Here is an 18856-nt window from a genome sequence, read left to right as displayed (position 1 = left end):
TCTGACCCATGGATTTCGCTGTGGACCAACTTTGTCCCTGTCGGGCAGAGACCACAGACTTATGGACCATTTTCCTAACCTTCAGGAATGTTGCACAAATTTCAACATACAAAATGCCCCCCCCCCAAAAAAAAACCCACCAAAAATTCACATTTCACCCATAGCCTACAGCAGGGAAAAGAGCACTTGGGAGGAATTTGTGCATTTGCGCATGTGTGAATTTTTGCAAATTTGCGCAAATGCGAAACTTTTTTCAAAAATCTGATTCCGGCGATGGATGGAGGACGGAACGAAAGGCACCTGACAACCCACGAAACACAGACAGAACAGATTTTGCTCAATCCATCCTATTTGTAGCACTGTCATGACGACAGGAACAATACGGACTTTGCTTCTGCTGCCTCAATGCTAAACAGATTTACTTGAGAACAAGCATATTTCTGTTATGAAAAGGAAAGAGTAATTTCTAAAGTAAAAAAAAGGAGAACCACATACATGTCGACTGACCATCCCCTGGCTATGAAATAATTTTTAAGAAGGAGGAGGTGGAGGTGGAGGAGGAGGAGGAGGAGAAGAAGAAGAAGAAGAAGAAGAAGAAGAAGAAGAAGAAGAAGAAGAAGAAGAAGAAGAAGAAGAAGAAAGATCAGCTTTAGGATCAGCCCTGTGCTCTGCAGCGTGGCCACACTGGCCCAGTTGCTGCCGTGATACCTGTTTGCTGCTGCCGTCACCACCTGTCACTCTCTAGGTGGTCACCTGGCAGCTGGAGGGACCTGAAATTTGGCCTGACGCCCAGCTCTGGCCACATTGCTGCCTTTAACACTAATAAACGAAGAACCGAAACCTTATGACAACGCTCCTTTTGGTTTTAAGGTTTCAGTCTTATTTTTTGTTATTGATGGAGGATTTTTTTTTTAAGTAAACCATGGGAAGGTGGAATGTTAGGACCGAAAAATGCTTTTATAAATCAGTCCAGAGGGAAATTCATGCTTTGGGAGTAGCAAGAGCCGGAGTATGCAGAGTATAATTCGTGCGGGTATGTGTGTTTGTGCATTGGGCGGTGCGTGTGTGTTCTCATTTGGACTTCGGTTGCCAAAGGGCAGCTTGACACCCTGTTCTTCTGAAGCAGGGTGAAGAACATCCCGTAAAAGCAAGAGATCTGTCTTCATTATCCCTTCTATCGCCCACGGTGGGATTGGGGTAGCCAGCGACCTCTTGATGCAACTGGTTATTTATAACGGTGAAAATGCTGTTTCCGACAGAGGCTCCCCCAGGCAGGGAAAGGGGAGGGATCCATTTCCTATTCTGTCACTTCAACCGCTCATTGCAGGTCCGCGAAGGTGTAATGAGAGGTGACATTTGGGAGTCGAAAGTTCCCTCACATGTACTATTTCAAATACTTAAAAGGTTGTCACACAGAGGAGGGCCAGGATCTCTTCTCGATCCTCCCAGAGTGCAGGACACGGAATAACGGGCTCAAGTTAAAGGAAGCCAGATTCCGGCTGGACATCAGGAAAAACTTCCTGACTGTTAGAGCAGTACGACAATGGAACCAGTGACCCAGGGAGGTGGTGGGCTCTCCCCCACTAGAGGCCTTCAAGAGGCAGCTGGACAACCATCTGTCAGGGATGCTTTAGGGTGGATTCCTGCATTGAGCAGGGAGTTGGACTCGATGGCCTTGCAGGCCCCTTCCATAGAATCATACTATTCTATGATCCAGCATCAGTGGGACTGTGAATCCGCTCTCCAAGGTGCTGAACCCTAGTTCCCACCTGGATTCAGCACCTTGGACAGAAGGCAGCCCTGAGGGAGAAGCAGCCCAAGACTCGATGGCCTTATAGGCCCCTTCCAACTCTACTATTCTATGATTCTATGAAAATAAGGTCCAAACTAGGCATAAGAGAAGAATCCAAGGGATGCCAGTTCTCCCTTGACAAATGCAAGCGACGAGGAGGCTGTAGATGGTGTGGGGGTGAGTCGCTTTTGTATCAGAAACCTTGCAATCGGGTTTCTTTTTCCTATTCTGCCCGAGGTGGCACCCGAAAAAGGACAGGCCCATCTGGGTCCGTCCGCCAAAGACAATGTGTTGGCCTTGGGGGTGCCTTCCGCCTTCTGTCCCCCTAACGCGCCCAAGGCCCCCGCAAGCTGGCATGGCCGTCTCCATGCACAATGTTTCCTGCCCCTCTGGCCATCAGCCTGCTCGCCCCATAACAGTGCCCCCGAGCTTTCAGATTCACAAAAGAAAAGAAACAGGTCATGTCGCTGGCTTAGAGGGGAGGGGGCAGTATGTAGGACGCAACGGAAGGTATGGATTCAATGCCAGGATCTGCCTTCTGCCAGAGTAAGGGACCGCGTCCGATTTCTGGGGATCCCGCCTCCCCCACACAGGCACACACCACAGCTTGTGCCATTTATTAGAGTCTCTGTAGCATTTTCAGGGGACAGGAAGACCTGCCTCTGCGAACCAAAGTTCTGCCAGCCGCAGTCTACACCAATTGAAGCTTCTGAATCATCTCCAAGGGCAGCCCCAAGGGCAGCATATTGCAGTAGTCCAGCCAAGAGGTTACCAGAGCATGGATTGTTATGGCCAGACTATCCCTGAACAAAAATGTTGTAAACCGCCCAGAGAGCTTCGGCTGTGGGGCGGTATATAAATGTCATAAAATAAGAAAATAAATAAATAAATGCCCATAGCTGGTGTCGAGGAAATGTGTGAATGGGCTGTTTTGTCTGTGCCCACCCTGTTTTGATGTAAGCCCTTTCTATTAGAAATTAAGTTCTATAGCAATTTGATCCAAACCGTAGCCGAAAATATATTGAGCAACACTTGCTCAACCAACAAGAAGTGTTGACACATTAGTCAGAGTGTGAGCCTCCCAGCGAGGTCAGGAAGAGTAGTAACCACAGAGGAACAGATGTTCCCGGATTGCAATACCCATCTACGTGTTGTTTTTCTAGTCTTGGAATTATCTGCACTCTGCACATGCATAAATGCCTTGTTTATCATTGGTTACTGTATTGCAAAACTGTTTTATGATTGGTTTATTGTATGAGGAAGTTCTGTTGTTGCTTCTGAGGATGTTACCCTATAAGTATCTTAGCTTTGTCTGCAACTAGTGGGCAGTCCTTCAGATCCTCTAGGGCAGCCTTCCTCAACCTGGGGCGCTCCAGATGTGTTGGACTACAACTCCCAGAATGCCCCAGCCAGCTGGCTGGGGCATTCTGGGAGTTGTAGTCCAACACATCTGGAGCGCCCCAGGTTGAGGAAGGCTGCCCTAGGGTTTGCCACCTTGCAGCACTGCAGGCTGCTCGTAATAAAACTTTTCCAAATGAGAGTCTTTGACCGCCACTCAGCGAACCAAGAGAACCTGCCCTTTCACTGGTGAGCCAAACCAAACTGGTAAAACGCATCCCACCCTCGTGGCAGCTGCTGGGGTAACAGCTAAAAGTGGGGAAACTGCAGAACTTCAGACACTGAAGTCTTGGTCTGTGACGCTGTGGCAAATAGCCATGGCGGGGGGCGGAAAAGAGACTTACAAACTGAAATTAACCGAAGTCAGAGTCAAAACAAGCATATTTTTCTTGGTAGAATCCGGCATGGTTTGATTATATACACAAATCAGGAACGTACACAGCAATCGTTGTCAAAGCCTTCCCTCAGATTATGGGAAAGAAACTAAATGTAATTTGTTATTATGAAGAACTGAAAAGGCCACCTATATTTTCGTTTGTGACGTAAACCCAAGGGGAGGGGGGGACACCGGGACCGGGACGAGCCTTTGTCAACAACTAGATTTAAATCTGATGTGTTTGTCACTGTAAATAAAAAACAAAAAAGTTTAGAAGTAAAAGACACCCTTTGCCTCCAAAGCTGCTTGCTTCCTATTGACGAAGCTGTATCTAGGATCACCCCCAAATGGGTCACATGTATGTTCAACCCTAACCCCAAACAGGAGAAACAACCATTTTCCAGACCTGCAAACCAGGACCCAGAATGCCTCCACTTTGTCTGGTTTCCCTTCTGGTTTATGGGATCTCATCCAGCCCATGACCACATCCAGGTAGCATTTCAGCACCACCACAGCTCCCCGCTCACTTAGATGTCACAGAAAAATAGCTACTTTTTGACAATGAGGGCCATGCTCTCTGCACATGCTCGGCAGATGCTCTTGCTCTTCACGTTGTAGGGCGGCGCTCCTAAGTGTCCTTCTTTCCCGCACCCTGGGTGCCATTGCACAAGTCCCCAAACACCTCACATGATCAGAACCCCTCCGCAGGGCCCTACGGTGCACGAATTAGGCTGGATCGAGGCCACGGCGATCCAAATTAAAAATCTCTGCTTGGTCACGAGGCTCACTGGAACGCTTCAGGCCAGCAAATTCCTCTCCATCAGCCTAACCATATATATTTACGCATTTATTTCAGAAACTTGCTATGCTGCTTTTTTCTTTTAACAAAAATCTCAAAGCAGTTCACAAGATTGGGGGTGGGGAGCCATAAACCAATATAACTAATAAAACACTAAAATCTCAACACTAAAATAAGCAGGGGTAGCTGATAACATTAGCGGGGGGAAATGCATAGGACTGCACCCTTAATGTACCCATTTTAGAGAACAGGAAACTGAGGTCTGTCCAAGGCTTGCTAGCAAGTCATTGATAATTCCCCAGGCTCAAAAGGAGTGGAATTTTCCATGGGAAATGTTTTCATTCTAAGCAACATCCAATGTTGCAACTGACTTCCTGCACTTTAAGGGGTATAGCACTTTTTTGGGGTGGGTGGGTGCATGCACGCCACTATGCTCCATCTACTCTGACGGGTGTGACATAGCTCTGTAAGCAGGGAACGGTCAAAATCTTTCGTGCTAGAGTGCGATCAATTAAAGTGCTATCAGTCGAATACTCCAGGAAACAGTATTTAAAAGATACAAATGTTTTCAGCACAAATCTGAAACGGAGTGGCAGAAATATCTAACGCGGTGGCAACACAAAAACGGAGGGGTGTTTTTTAAAACATCGCTTTTAATTAGCGCATTAATGCTCTTACTTAAGCACTATTACGCTGTTGACTCTTAATGCAGCCAAAGAAGCATTTCATGCTGATTACAAAAAAGAAGACGACCACAGCTTTTTAAGTGTTGATTAAAATGCCAGAATGCGAAACCTGCACAGAGATGCTTCCACCCGCCCAACATCAAAACCACACCGCTTTCAAAAGCCAGAAGAGTAATGTTCAAGAAGCGTGGCCACTTAAGAATTGCCAAAAAGAGAGGAATGCACCACCAAAAAAGAGGACAACAGAAGACAGCAATCTGCATAAACTTCGCATTTGCTAACTGATATACAGAGATGCAAATTTAGAAATAATTACTATAACTGAAAGGGAAATACTCCTTAACCACAGCGTGAAGACTGGTGCAATATAGGCGCACTCAGAAATGGACCTATATATGGATATTTGATATGCCTTTATTGACTTTTATGTATAATCAACTTTTACTTTCTTTTTTTAGGATGTTGTACTAATTGAAACGGAGACTTTTAAAGCATGTAGTCGTATTAGTGACACACACACACTTTTTTCAACTTCTTTGCAGTTTCTGTTTTCGGTTTGTTTTGGTTTTGTTGAAACGTACAATAAAAACAGATTAGAAAAAAGAAGTTGGCCACTGTGTGAACAGAATGGTGGGTGGTTCTTCTGACCGGATGGGGGGTGTTCAACCGGTTCTGGATGGGGTTGCACTCCCCCTGAAGGAGCAGGTTCGTAGCTTGGGGGTTCTCCTGGAACCATCTCTGTCTCTTGAGGCTCAGGTGGCCTCGGTGGCACGGAGTGCTTTCTACCAACTCCGGTTGGTGGCCCAGCTACGCCCCTATCTGGACAGGGATGACCTGGCTTCAGGTGTCCATACTCTGGTAACCTCCAAATTAGATTACTGCAATGCCCTCTACATGGGGCAGCCTTTGAAGACGGTTCGGAAGCTGCAGCTTGTGCAAAATGCAGCAGCCAGATAGATAAATGGAACAAGGAGGTTCAAACATATAACACCGATTCTGGCCTGCTTGCATTGGCTGCCTGTACATTTCCGAGCCCAATTCAAGGTGCTGGTTTTAACCTATAAAGCCCTACACTGCTTGGGTCCACAATACCTGACGGAACGCCTCTCCTGACATGAACCTACCCGTACACTGTGCTCAACATCTAAGGTCCTCCTCTGAGTGCCTACTCCGAGGGAAGCTCGGAGGATGGCAACAAGGGAGAGGGCCTTTTTGGTGGTGGCCCCCCAATTATGGAATTATCTCCCCGATGAGGCTCGCCAGGCACCAACACTGTTATCTTTTCAGCACCAGGTCAAGACTTTTCTCTTCTCCCAGGCATTAAACAGCATTTAACAATGCTAAGTTTGTTTGTTTTTTAACGGACCTAGAACCGTTGTTTTTAAATGGATACCGTTGTTTTTATACTGTTTAAGTTTTTGATGGTTTAAATTTTGTAAACTTTTTAATGTTCACTGTTTTTAACTTTTGTAAACCGCCCAGAGAGCTTCGGCTATGGGGCGGTAGATAAATGTAATAAATAAATAAACAGAGTGCCGGACTAGATGGACCCTTGGTCTGACCCAGCAGGGCTCATCTTAAGTTCTTATGTAAACCTTGCCTCCATCAACACAGTTATGGGATCTCGAGAGAACCATGGTACCCAACATGAAGGACTTCTTACAACAATGCAACACACTTCTGGCTTTGGATTCCAAGGCAACCAACCCACCCAGTTGGTGCAAGATATACCACCGAGATGCAAAGTCTATGGACGCCCTTTCCACCTCTCCCAAACTTGACGCTATTGCTGGCATTTCCTTTTATCATTCCGTCTACGTGCGCTGCTGCTGAGTGGTTTCCAGGCGCCGAAGAGAAACGACTAGTCACACAGCAGACGTATCGCTGTAAGATGCCAAGATCACAGGGATGTGCATTAGAACCCCCCCGAGGGATGTCCTTATCGTGAGAATTGCTGCTCTTCTCAAGTGAATCTTTAATTCCCAAATGTTAGAGCCTGCTGGCAGCCACAGATTTTTCCTTTCGAGTAGGAATTTGTTTTGAGTACCAGGACCGAGCTGAGGTCACAAGTCCTTACGCACAGAAATCCGCCTACGTTTATCCCAAGTTTCCTTCATTTCAGCGGTATAATTTAAGGCAGCGGGGAGTCATTTTCTTGACATTGTTGTCAAATCATCAGAAATCCTTGACGATCAACTGCAAATCAACAAGAGAAACCAAGATCTACCTTTTTGCTCAGCCCTGGCGCATCTATCATTAAAATAAGGAAGTCGTTCTTCAAACAGGGTATAGTTAAGCCATAGAATTTACTATCACAAGATGTAGTGGTGGCCACCAGCTTGGGCGGATTGACAAATTCGTGGAGGAGGCAAAGGCTATCAACGGCTACTAGCCCTGAGGGTTATGTGCTACCTCCGGTATCAGAGGCAGGATGTCTATGTACACCAGTTGCTGGGGAACATGGGCAGGAGGGTGCAGTAGTGCTCATGTCCCGCTCGTGGGTCTAGATGGACCTGTGTTCTGATCCAATATCGATTCTTTTTTAGCCCAGTATGGATCTTGTGTTCCTTTCACCTGCTCAAAAACAGTACGTGTGGAATTTCCTCAGTGTGCAAAAGAGGGTAATAAACACTTGCATGTTTGTGAGATGGCATCACGCCGGCGTGCAATTGAAAAAAAAAAGTGGGGGGATTTAAGTCCTCCCTTGTGAACAAGCCCCGACAGACTCGATCCGCCAGCTCTTGAATCTTGTAGGCCTCACCCAATCAAAGACGGGGCGGCATAAAGAAGCCAGCTGCACTGCCCTAAAAGCTTGCCATGTTCATGGTGAGAAATGGTGCAGTAAAGCCACAGCAAGGACAAACCACTAAATCTTCCGAGGCATTTTGGATTTGCAGAGCGGCTTCCCGATGTGCCCGCACGGCCGTTTGCATCCCGAGTGAGGGCCCACTTCTCTTTCCCCCTCCCACCACTAAATTAAGCCGTTGGGGTTGTAGGGGTGGGGGTGCAATGAAACGGGTTGCTCAGGTGGGTGGAGGGAGGACCCCGCCCCTTCACCAGCCCCCGGACGCTTCGCCCGTTGCCGTTCACGCTTCCCTGGCAAACCTATCATTCCCGTTCCTGCCGCAGGTGGGGTGTCAATCACGGCTTGTCAGGATCTGTGAAGCCGCCTACTTCTGTCACCGTGTCCCGTGGCTGCGTGGGCACACGTGGAGGGGGCGTGGCAGCACAGCTCCCTGCTGATCCCAGAGGCTCAGGTGGTGGGTGGCTTTTCGGATCGGGGAGGGGGCGTTTGTTTGTTCTGGAATGGGTTGCGTTTCTCTCCTTCAGTGGGAACACAGCAACTCAAAGCAGAGGAGGCTCTAGTCGTGGGTTCTCCCACACTAGAGGCCTTCAAGAAGCAGCTGGGCAGCCATCTGTCAAGTATGCTTTCAGGTAGATTCCTGCAGTGAGCAGGGGGTTGGACTGGATGGCCTTAGAGACCCCTTCCAATTCTATGATTCTAGGAAGTGGGCGCCACAGAAGCAAAGATCAGGTGGTGGGTTAAGAGAGAGCAGCAGCATAGGGAAGGAAAACATTCCTCAAGTTTGGTCCATTACAAGGGTGGCTAGGAGAAGACCTTCCCTGAGGGCATGACTCACGAAGCCTGCAGACCGGTGTCAAATCTGCAACAGCTTTCTCTCCTACCGTTGTGCACCCCTCAAAGGGAACTTCAGGCAAGCTATTTAGTGTTTTGCCAGCTTAATCAGGTATCTTAGCATTAGGTTGCCATAAAATGACAAGGTCTGTAACCTGAATCACTGTTAGGTTGATTGATTCACATAAACGACGCCTATTTACGTGGAGATCGACTTCTTTGTTGGACTACAAATACTCAAGACGTGACAGTATGCAGTTTTCTGTCCTCCAAACGTTGCAGCCCATAACTCTCACCAGCCCCCAGCCAGCATAGCCAATAGTGAGGCATGATGGGAGATGTAGTCCAAAACATTTGGAGGGGCACGTTCCTCCGTTTGAAGGCCTGTCCAGTCCGAAGTCCGGTTTATTTATTTTGCTTGTGATATTTATCTACTGCTAAATATAATAAAATCCCTAAGCGGTTTTCCCTAAGCGGTTTCAAGATCAAGAACTCTTAGAAAAGAGAGCAGAGCAGGGGGGCTTAAAGCGGCCCAGAGATCATTTGCAGGACCTGGATGATAAACTGAGCTCAACTGGTCACTGTCTTGCCCTCCAGGGAGCAATGTCTTATGTTCCTATTTACATTATAGTTCAGTTCAGCTCAGTTCTGTTTAATTGTTTATAACTCCAGGACATCACAACAGAAATGAAAAATACTGCTAATACATTGCTAATGAAATAGAAGGTATACATAAATCAGTAAAAAAAAAAAAAGAATTGCTACATTCAACACGGCCAAATCCAACCTAAATCTACAATTCTGTGATGTTGCTTTTCCAATTTCAGTTTTTTTAGAAGAGGCTACTGTAGTCTTCCTTGGCAGAGTTGCACCTGTGTGCATCAATTAAACATATGGAAATTGTATGTAAATCAGTGCCCCTTTTGGGGACATGTTTCCTCTTCTTTTGATGATGCAAAAGTGGCCCTCTTGCTAAGGGGAAAACAACTGCTACAGAACTACTCCATCCCCATGTCACTTTCCCTGGTGTAATAAAGGAGAATGAGGGAATTGGCTAAAAGTGCAGAGAGGCAAAGGAGAAGACTACATAGCAGGATGACAGTGTGTGTGTGTGTGTGTGTGTGTGTGTGTGTGTGTGTGTGTGTAGCTCAATCGTAGAGCTCCTACTTTTCATGTATAACAGCCTTCCTCAACCTGGGGCGCTCCAGATGTGTTGGACTACAACTCCCAGCTGGGGCATTCTGGGAGATGCAGTCCAACACATCTGGAGCGCCCCAGGTTGAGGAAGGCTGATGTAGAAGGTCCCCAGGTTCCATCCCTGGCATCTCCACGTAGGGCTGGAAAACTCCTGCCTGAAACCCGGGAGAGGCGCTGCTGCCAGTCCGTGTCAACAACACTGGGCTAGATGGACCCAGAGTCTGACTCAATAGAAGGCAGCCTCCAATGTCCATAAACATTATAGTCAGGATGTGGCAGAACTCTGAATGCATTTTAACACAGAGAGAGTTTACATTTTAATGCGGGGAGGGGGCTGCAGGACCCTAAACTGAGGTTTAACCCTAACCCTAATTTTAAACTTAGACTTCCCTCCAGCCACGAAACGTCAGTATGCAACCTGTCCTGGTGGCCCACTCAGTCTGTTCGGTCCTGCTAAGTTCTTCCGCAGCTCCGGATCCTGCCAGGGGAGCCATGTCACCTCAACCCTTACCTGAGGATTAAGCCTACCTTTAATTGAAAACCAAAACTTCCCTGCAGCCACTAAAAGTGAGGATGCAAGCCATCCTTTCAGCCCACTCGTTCTGTCTGGCCCTGCTGGGCTCTTCTGCACCACCTGTTCCTGCTAGGCTCTTCTGCGCCTCCCCAATCTTAATCCTAATTTGAGGCTTAACCCTAACTCTCACGTGCCACTGAGACTTTCATGCAATTTTTTAAAAAACAAACAAACAAACACCTTAAAGTTTTGGACAAACCCAACTGAAAAAGACTTAGAAATCCTCAGAGTTTGAGATGAACTGAACGTCGGATTGGAAAAACAGGGGAAAGGAGAGAAATTGATGGATTCATCCTATCTCTCTATCTATGCACGCACAAACACATACATACCCTACACGCTAAGCATTAGCAAAGGACCTGCTGTTTTGCTGTCCACTTGGGAAATGTATGGCTGACGTGAGATTTGAATGGAACTTCCTTAGTTCTTCGCCTCTGTGCTGTGCTGTGCTTGGGTGTTTGTGAGTGGGTGGGTGGGTGGGTGCGGGTGTCAACTCAGCCCTGGACACCCTCGGCCAGCCAACCTGGCTCTCCAGAAAGAGAGAGAAATGGAGGGTTATGACAAACAGCCTCCCCACCCACCCCCACAACCCAATTCAGGAGGCAGCAAGAGAGCTTTTCAATTACCCCAAACACGTCTCAGAGAGTTCAGAATATAAAAAAGGACCACGGGAAATGTCACACACTCGCAAAGCAAAAGTGCCCAGTGGAGAGAGGCAGGGAGGAATCCTACCGGACCCTGAGGGCTCAAAGAAAAATCCCAATTATGAAGTGGAGAAGGAGCCACATTCTACTTCTCACCCCCCACCCCCAAACTCAAAGAAATCAAGCCACTATTCCCTTCATTCCAACTTGACTGAATACAGCCTGCAGCTTCAAGTCAAGGCTTAAGATGCAGCCATGAAAAAGAGAACAGGCAGAGATGACCAAAACAGGGAGGTGGCTAGTCCTCATGCACAAGGGCAGTGGGATTGTTCGTGCCAAGCCAGGCCCCCCCTCAGGCTTCCCTCTGGCACACCCCAGGATGAAAGCCCCATCTCTGCTCGGGGGCAGCCCGGCGGCTGCTTCTCCCTGTGCTGGATTTCCCCTTCAAACACTCCCGGCCGGCCTCATCCATTTTTTAAAAGCCCGCTTTCCTCTTGAAAGCAACCGTTTAAAAATAACCCTTTGAAAACATCTCAGCCACCCCGCCCCCAAAACTCAGTAGAAGCAACAGGAATTGGCTCGTGTGTGTGTGTGTGTGTGTGTGTGTGTGCATGTTGTGTGTGCTCACTAAGTCAGGGATGCAGAGAGCAGAATGAATCCAGAATAAAGAGGGGTGCTCCTTGGTTGGAAGGGGTCTCAGCCAGCGGGCTCAGCCATTCTGGGTTTCAGTCCGAACCTGCCAGATCTCTGGCATTTTATTATTGTAAGCCATCTTGGGAGGGCTTCTGCCCTAAAAGGCGGCCAAGATATGTTTTAAATGAATAAATAAATGGAGCTGTCCAAGGTGTTAAACCCTAGGAATCCTTTCTGGATCTACAGTACTGCTTTATAATGGTTTATAACGGCATTGGGAACTCTTAGGGCCCAGGATGCGTTCCATATACTGTTTTCAAAGTGTCATATCCTGCTCGGTGCAAATCTGGCCTCACTCAGCCTCCCAAAATGAGTCACAACTGCCGCCGGCAGCCCGGACGCTCAGAGCCCCATCAATGGCTCCTTCCCAGTTCCAGAGACCACGCCTTGCGCATGGAGGCAGCCACACTGGCTACCATGCAGGAACACACTCCTTCCCAATGCCGTGCACAACGCACAAGCTTCCACAACTGCTCGTGGGGGGGGGGGGGAGGAAGCTCGCCGTCCTTTGCAGCTCACGGAGCGTGGCCGTGACCACACAAGAAGCTGTTCCACGTCAGCCACAGGCCCGAGCCGAAGCGAAAGCCGCCCCTTCAGTGTGCAGCCGGCTTGAGTCGTTAGCTCATCAACTTGAGACTTTGGGACAATTAATCTTATCCCCTTTCCCTCGGGGCCCAGCATGCCTGCATCCCAGTGCACGGTCGGCATAGCAACCAGCCAGCAGCTTGATTCTGGGATGCTCGTGTCCTCTTGCTGCAATGGAGGAGAAGGGGGTGGAAGTGAGGGAGGGAAGGAGAGGAGGGGGTTCTACAAAGGATGAGAGAAAGACCGGTGTGCCAAACCGTAGGTTGAAGTAGTATTATTCATTGGTGGTGGGGATGAAGGCTTGGCTTGGAGGGGCAGCAGGCTATTCAAATCCTGCCTGCATCTTGGGAAATCCTGGCACCTGCTCCAACTCCCTCCTCCTCCTCTCTCTTTCATACACATACACACACCCTTTTCCCAGTAAATAAACACCACACCAGCCTTTCCTTGGCTACAAGGGAAGAGAAATCAGGACCACGTGCAGCCGTGTGGTCCTCCCACCCACCCCAGAATCTAACCAAACCAGAGCCATCTGCAACCACATCAGGCAAGCATGGACCCTGGTGAAGAATTGGGCATCATGAGAATTAACATCTCTAAGTTTCTAGTTCTTATGGCTGCAAAGGGAAGCTGCGAAGGAAAACACAACCCATGCGCAAACCCAAACCCTTTCTCATAGGTAGGTGATAATGATACACACAACACTCTAAAACAAAACAAATGACCTTATTATTTATAGTATTAAAAATAGTAACAGATTTTAAAATGTGAAGCGTTTCAGCATAAAACACCAGCTTCGGACACAAATGAGGGCATGCTACAATTATCTCCACAAGATGTAGTGTTGGCCTCCACGAAGGAAGCTCGGAGGACGGCAACAAGGCAGAGGGCCTTTTCAGTGGTGGCCCCCCGATTATGGATTGATCTCCCCAATGAGGCTCGCCTGGCGCCAACATTGTTATCTTTTTGGCGCCAGGTCAAGACTTTTCTCTTCTCCCAGGCAGTTAACAGCATTTTTTAACGGACCCCAGAACCGTTGTTTTTAAATGGATACGGTTGTTCTTATACTGTTTTTTTAAAAAATATTTTTTTCCTACAATACTTAAACATACACCATTAAAATTAAAGAAACAACATACTACATAAATGTTGAATAACATCAATATCATATCTATATAACATAATTAAACTTAACATATAAGTGCACCCCCCACCTCGGGATCTCATTCCTGATTCCAAAAATCTCATACTTTCTTCTGCTGGCAGTTTCCCACTTCCCTTAGAAAACACAAATATTAGGAACTGTTTCCAAATTCCTTCAAAATCATTTGATTTAGCTATACCTCTTCCCCATTTAATATTACAAGTCAATTAATCATTAATAGCTATATCCCATACTGTTCTTATACTGTTTATGTTTTTGATGGTTTTAAATTTTGTATACTTTTAAATGTTCACTGTTTTTAACTTTTGTAAACCGCCCAGAGAGCTTCGGCTATGGGGCAGTATATAAATGTAATAAATAAATAAATAAAATAAATAAATGGCCACCAATTGGGATGACTATCGCGTCCATCCCCCTGCTCAATGCAGGAATCCACCCTAAAGCATCCCTGACAGAGGGTTGTCCAGCTGCCTCTTGAAGGCCTCTAGTGTGGGAGAGCCCACAACCTTGCTAGGTCACTGGTTCCACTGTCGTACTGCTCTAACAGCCAGGAAGTTTTTCCTTATGTCCAGCCGGAATCTGCCTTCCTTTCACTTGAGCCCGTTATTCCGTGTCCTGCACTCTGGGAGGATCGAGAAGAGATCCTGGCCCTCCTCTGTGTGACAACCTTTTCAGTATTTGAAGAGTGCTCTCATGTCTCCCTTCAATCTTCTCTTCTCGAGGCTAAACAGGCCCAGTTCCTTCAGTCTCTCTTCATAGGGCTTTTTGTTTCCCCTTTGTTTCCAGGGTGAAATAGACTCCACCAGCCCTGCAGACAGAGGTCATTCTGGAAAGGTGGTCCAAGCGCTTCCAGGTGGAAACGGCTCTTTGGCCTGGCCCAGGGAAACCCACGGCTCCCCTCTGCCCCCAAAGTACAAACTGCCCTTTCTTTGCCCTGTTTTCCAGCTCAAACTGCCTAAAATCAATCACCGCCTTTTGTATATTAATGGCATCTTATTTGTATTGAATGCATCATTAATGTTAACGATCCTTGGGAGTCTTCCTCCGCCCTCCGTGGACGGGGCGTATTAATTGCTCACGTTGTAATTAAATATTAAGGGCTGGGATTTTTCACACTCCACGCAGCAGCTGGCATGGAGCGGCAGGGAGGGGGGCGTGCGAACGTGCCTGTGTGACCAGGGCTGGTGTGAACCTCGTGGAAACCCGGGGCTTGCAGGGAGAGATGAGGTTGTGGAGCATGTATGCAAACATGCAAACAAAATCCACCCCTCTCTCTCTCTCTCTCTCTCTGTGAGCAACACAAATACACATGACCATGGTCAAGGAGGTCCATAATAGCAGCAGTGTAGCCAGGTAATTAATTATACACCCTGGACTTAATGATCAGGTGCAGGGAGGGGTTTTTAGATGCCCACGTGCATGACTTCATTTAATTTTCATCTCAGTTATGACATTTCTACACCCGCCCAATAGCCAACGCTCTCTGGGCAGTCGGCATGAAGCTAAACCAATAAAACTTGCAAAATAATAACGAAACGAAACCATTTACATTCAAAAAGTGTAAAACAATGTAACGCAGCCAACAATAACAAATCCCAAGACCTGTTAAAAAACATGTCATATGCTGACAAATGTCTGGGAGCAGGCGAAGGTCTTAGCCTGGCGCCGGAAAGATGTCAGTGTTGGAGTCAGGTGGACCTCTCTGGGGAGCCTGTTCCCTAATTGTGGGGGGGGGCACCACTGAGCAGGCCTTAGAATCTTAGAATCATAGAATAGCAGAGTTGGAAGGGGCCTACAAGGCCATCGAGTCCAACCCCCTGCTCAATGCAGGAATCCACCTTCAAGCATATGACCTTCATAGAATCATAGAATAGCAGAGTTGGAAGGGGCCTACAAGGCCATCCAGTCCAACCCCCTGCTCAATGCAGGAATCCACCCTAAAGCATCCCTGACAGAGGGTTGTCCAGCTGCCTCTTGAAGGCCTCCAGTGTGGGAGAAGCATTCTCCCTTCTCCCTTGCTGCCTTCCTCTGAACCTATCTCAGAAGAGGCCACTGGAATCCCCACCCTGCCAGGCTTCCCAACTGCTTCTAGATTTCTGACATGTTACAGCAAAACAACAAAACCAACCATTTGTCAGCTCTGATTAAAAGGGAAGGGAAGGGAAGAAATACTCTGAGAACGTGCAGGTTTGCATTTTAAACTCACTTACATCCTAATGCCATCATGACTACAGGAATAATAATAATAATAATAAAGACTTGGCTTCTGCTGCCCTGATTCTACACCTATTTTGTTGCAGAGAAGGATAATCTATATTTAAAGTAAGATAATAATAATAATAATAATAATAATAATAATAATAATAATAATAATAGCAGCCCAGCCACTGACACAGTCCTTGTTTGCCATCACCTGCTGCTCTGTGGCTTGTCATCAGTGTGTGTGTGTGTGTGTGTGCAAAACTGCAAGGCTGTGGATTTCAGCCCCAACATCCGGCCCGAACGTCTCCACTGCAGGCCTCTATTGTGCTCCACCTGAGTTGAGAACGACTTGGAAATACGTACACAACCCTGCCCCACAACCCACAAACTGTTGGATACTCCAAAGTGCGTGCTAATTTTATTGCTTCTATATACAGTTTCTTGTTCAACCGGCAAGAACGAAAATGTAGTGGCGGTAAGAAATTTGGAAATATGTACTACAGAAGATTACGCATCAACCTTCTATGTTCTTCACTCGCTGTCCTTCCCTAGAAATCTGACCCCTGCCACATCAATTAAAGCGGAACAACTGCTCCAGCTATCGGGAGGTATAGAAATGTAGTGAATGAATGAACGAATCACAAAAATTTGGGGAGTGTCTGGTTACTCTTATTGCAGACAGCCTCTGCATCCAATTCAGCTCTCTAGCCAGCCCTGCACACACAGTTTTCAACGGTATAACTTAGAGGCTTGCACACGCAAACAGACGTAAACAGTGGCATGTTTTGAAACCCAGTCGCTCATCATGACAATCTCCAGAGCCGCACACCCCAAGGAAGCCCCCAAATATTGAAACCAGCTGCTCTTTTCACCTTCAGGTCTTTCGTAAAACTAATGGGACTTAAGGCTTCAATCCTATGCATGTTTAGACCGGGGGAAAAGGCCTACAACTCCCAGCATGCTGACTGGGGGATGCTGAGAGTTGTAGGATGTACGTTTTTTCCTCTTTAAACATGCAAAGGATTGCATCCATAGTAGCTATCGACAACCGCAATTGTGTCCCCAGGTTTTTGTAAGCAGCACTGTGAGAGATTAAGGTTGCAATCCTCTGTACGCTTTCCTGGGAGTAAGCCCCATCTGAGTAAATGTGCAGAGGATTCCCCTTTCACGGTACGACCCACAGTGACATATTTACAGTCCTACAAATCCAAACTCCCACATGATAAGCACCGCAGGGTCGTTTTGGGGTTGAGTCGTGGGCGCCGAGTGGCAACGGCCAAGCAAGCCGGAAACCAAGAAATTCCACAGTGGAAGTGGTGTAAGTGGTGGATCCATAGGGCAGGAAGAACAAAGTATAGTTAAATATGGGACGGCTCAGGTTCCTGTCAGTATATGCAAGCTTTTGAGTTTCACAAGACTCCTCATTCACAATCCACATTAGAAGATAGCCAAGTCATAAAGTGGGGGGGGGGGCGATTTAGCAAAACATGTTACAAGATAATAAGCAAACATATTCTGCCAAGCCGGCATTATCTGTCTGCCTTCCTTTTTACCTGATGAAGAGTTCTGTGGACCAAAGAAGCCTGCATAGTCTACGCAACAATCAAGGCTAAGCTAATAATAAATGAACACCCTAATATGCACCTCCTAATCCACCTGAGGGCATTTTGGCTTTGCATCTCACATGGACTGATAGCTGGGGTGGGAGAAGAGTGGGACGGAGGAGTTTGCACTGACCTTTTGATGTCTGATGCACCTCACTGGCTGCTCTGCCTGCCCCCCCTTCGGAGTATAGTAGGGACCCTACTGGAGAAGCAGAATCACAGCATTAGGGAGGAAAAGCCCTGAAGAAGCACATCCATCCACAGGTACAGCACATCCCCCTCACGCACCCCCAGCCAGGGCGGATATCCGGGCATCAGTGACCAGTTGCCCAGTTGCACTTCCTGGGGGGGTGGGGGTGACATAGTTGCACACACATGTGCCAGGAATGGGAAAAGCTCTTTCAGGTCAAGGGCTGAGATCAATTTCAGATGAGCTCCAGGAGGGGGCGCATTCCAGCCAGGGTGGAGCCAGAGGCAAAGGGGCAGGGCCAATGGCAAAGGAGGGGAGGAGCCAAAATACAAAAAAAAAGGCCCGCCTACAGGAGCTTAAAGCTCTGCTTGCCAATAGTTTAGCATTAGGAGAGGCAGTTTAGCCTTTCACAATGAAGGGGAAGAAACTCTGAAAAATCTGGGGGAACACCCAAGGTTGGTCGCTGAGGGGGGATGGGAGAGGAGGCGTGCCCACCGAAGGAGGCCCAGAAGGGTGGGTTTGGCCCCCAGGGCTGAGATGCCCCACTCTGACAGACACACTCACTTGTCTGTCTGTTTGCTCGTTCATTCATTCATGCACAAACAGAAGTTCTGTTTAGTATTAGTGTTTAAACAGAGGCTGGATGTCCTTCTGCAAGGAATGCTGGGGTTATAATCCCTGCATTGCAGACATTGATGGCTTCCAGTTCTATGCTTCTATGATGCTACGGTTACAGAAGCGGTTAAAAACTTATGAAGACAATGCCAGCTCCAGGTCTCTCAATGGGGCCTCCTCCCTCAGCTAGTCCACCTTCGCACTGCCGTGGTCACTGGCTCCTCCTCCTCCTCCTCCCCTCCTTCTCCTCTTCCTCCCCTCCTCCTCCTCCTCCTCCTGCTCCTCCTCCTCCTCCTCACGTCTTGGCTGGAGCGAGAGGCAGGCAGGTGGACGAACAGCTTGCCATCGGAAAAAGAAGGAGCAACTCCAGGGGAGTCTTGTCCATGGGCCCCTCCTGAGGTGTGGGCCCTCAACAGGAGCCCAACCATGCCGACCCGTGACACCAGGGCACAGCAACAGCCTCTATTCTAAATGCCAGAGAAGAGAGAAATGTCTCTGAGCATATGCAAAGTGCACGGTTGCAGCATAGCCAGGGCTCACCCCCAGTCCTCCCTTTCGCTCAGCGCCAGGCCTCGTCTCTCAGACCCGTGAAATAATGATGAGAATTCGTCTCTGAACGCCTTTCCCACACTGCTGAAATATGCACAACCCAGAGACCCAGCCACACAGACGAGAGAGAGGGAGGATTCCAGGGCGGTG

General features: G+C 47.8%; 1 protein-coding gene across 2 annotated transcripts in view; it reads right to left on the bottom strand.

The window, feature by feature from the left end:
• The window catches only part of NRXN2 (neurexin 2), a 250888-nt gene that overhangs the window by 217307 nt on the left and 14725 nt on the right, over positions 1–18856 (bottom strand). Inside the window, exon 2 of one of the 2 annotated variants that reach the window (XM_063146185.1) lies at positions 17486–17551. The exons of the other annotated variant lie outside the window; for it this stretch is intronic. The gene's annotated coding sequence lies outside the window, so the exon portion shown is untranslated. The remainder of the gene's footprint in view (positions 1–17485; positions 17552–18856) is intronic. 2 annotated transcript variants of the gene reach the window in all.

This window comes from Elgaria multicarinata, chromosome 21 (assembly GCF_023053635.1).
Source record: "Elgaria multicarinata webbii isolate HBS135686 ecotype San Diego chromosome 21, rElgMul1.1.pri, whole genome shotgun sequence".
Classification (NCBI taxonomy): domain Eukaryota; kingdom Metazoa; phylum Chordata; class Lepidosauria; order Squamata; family Anguidae; genus Elgaria; species Elgaria multicarinata.
This window is presented reverse-complemented; position numbering and strand designations above follow the sequence as displayed.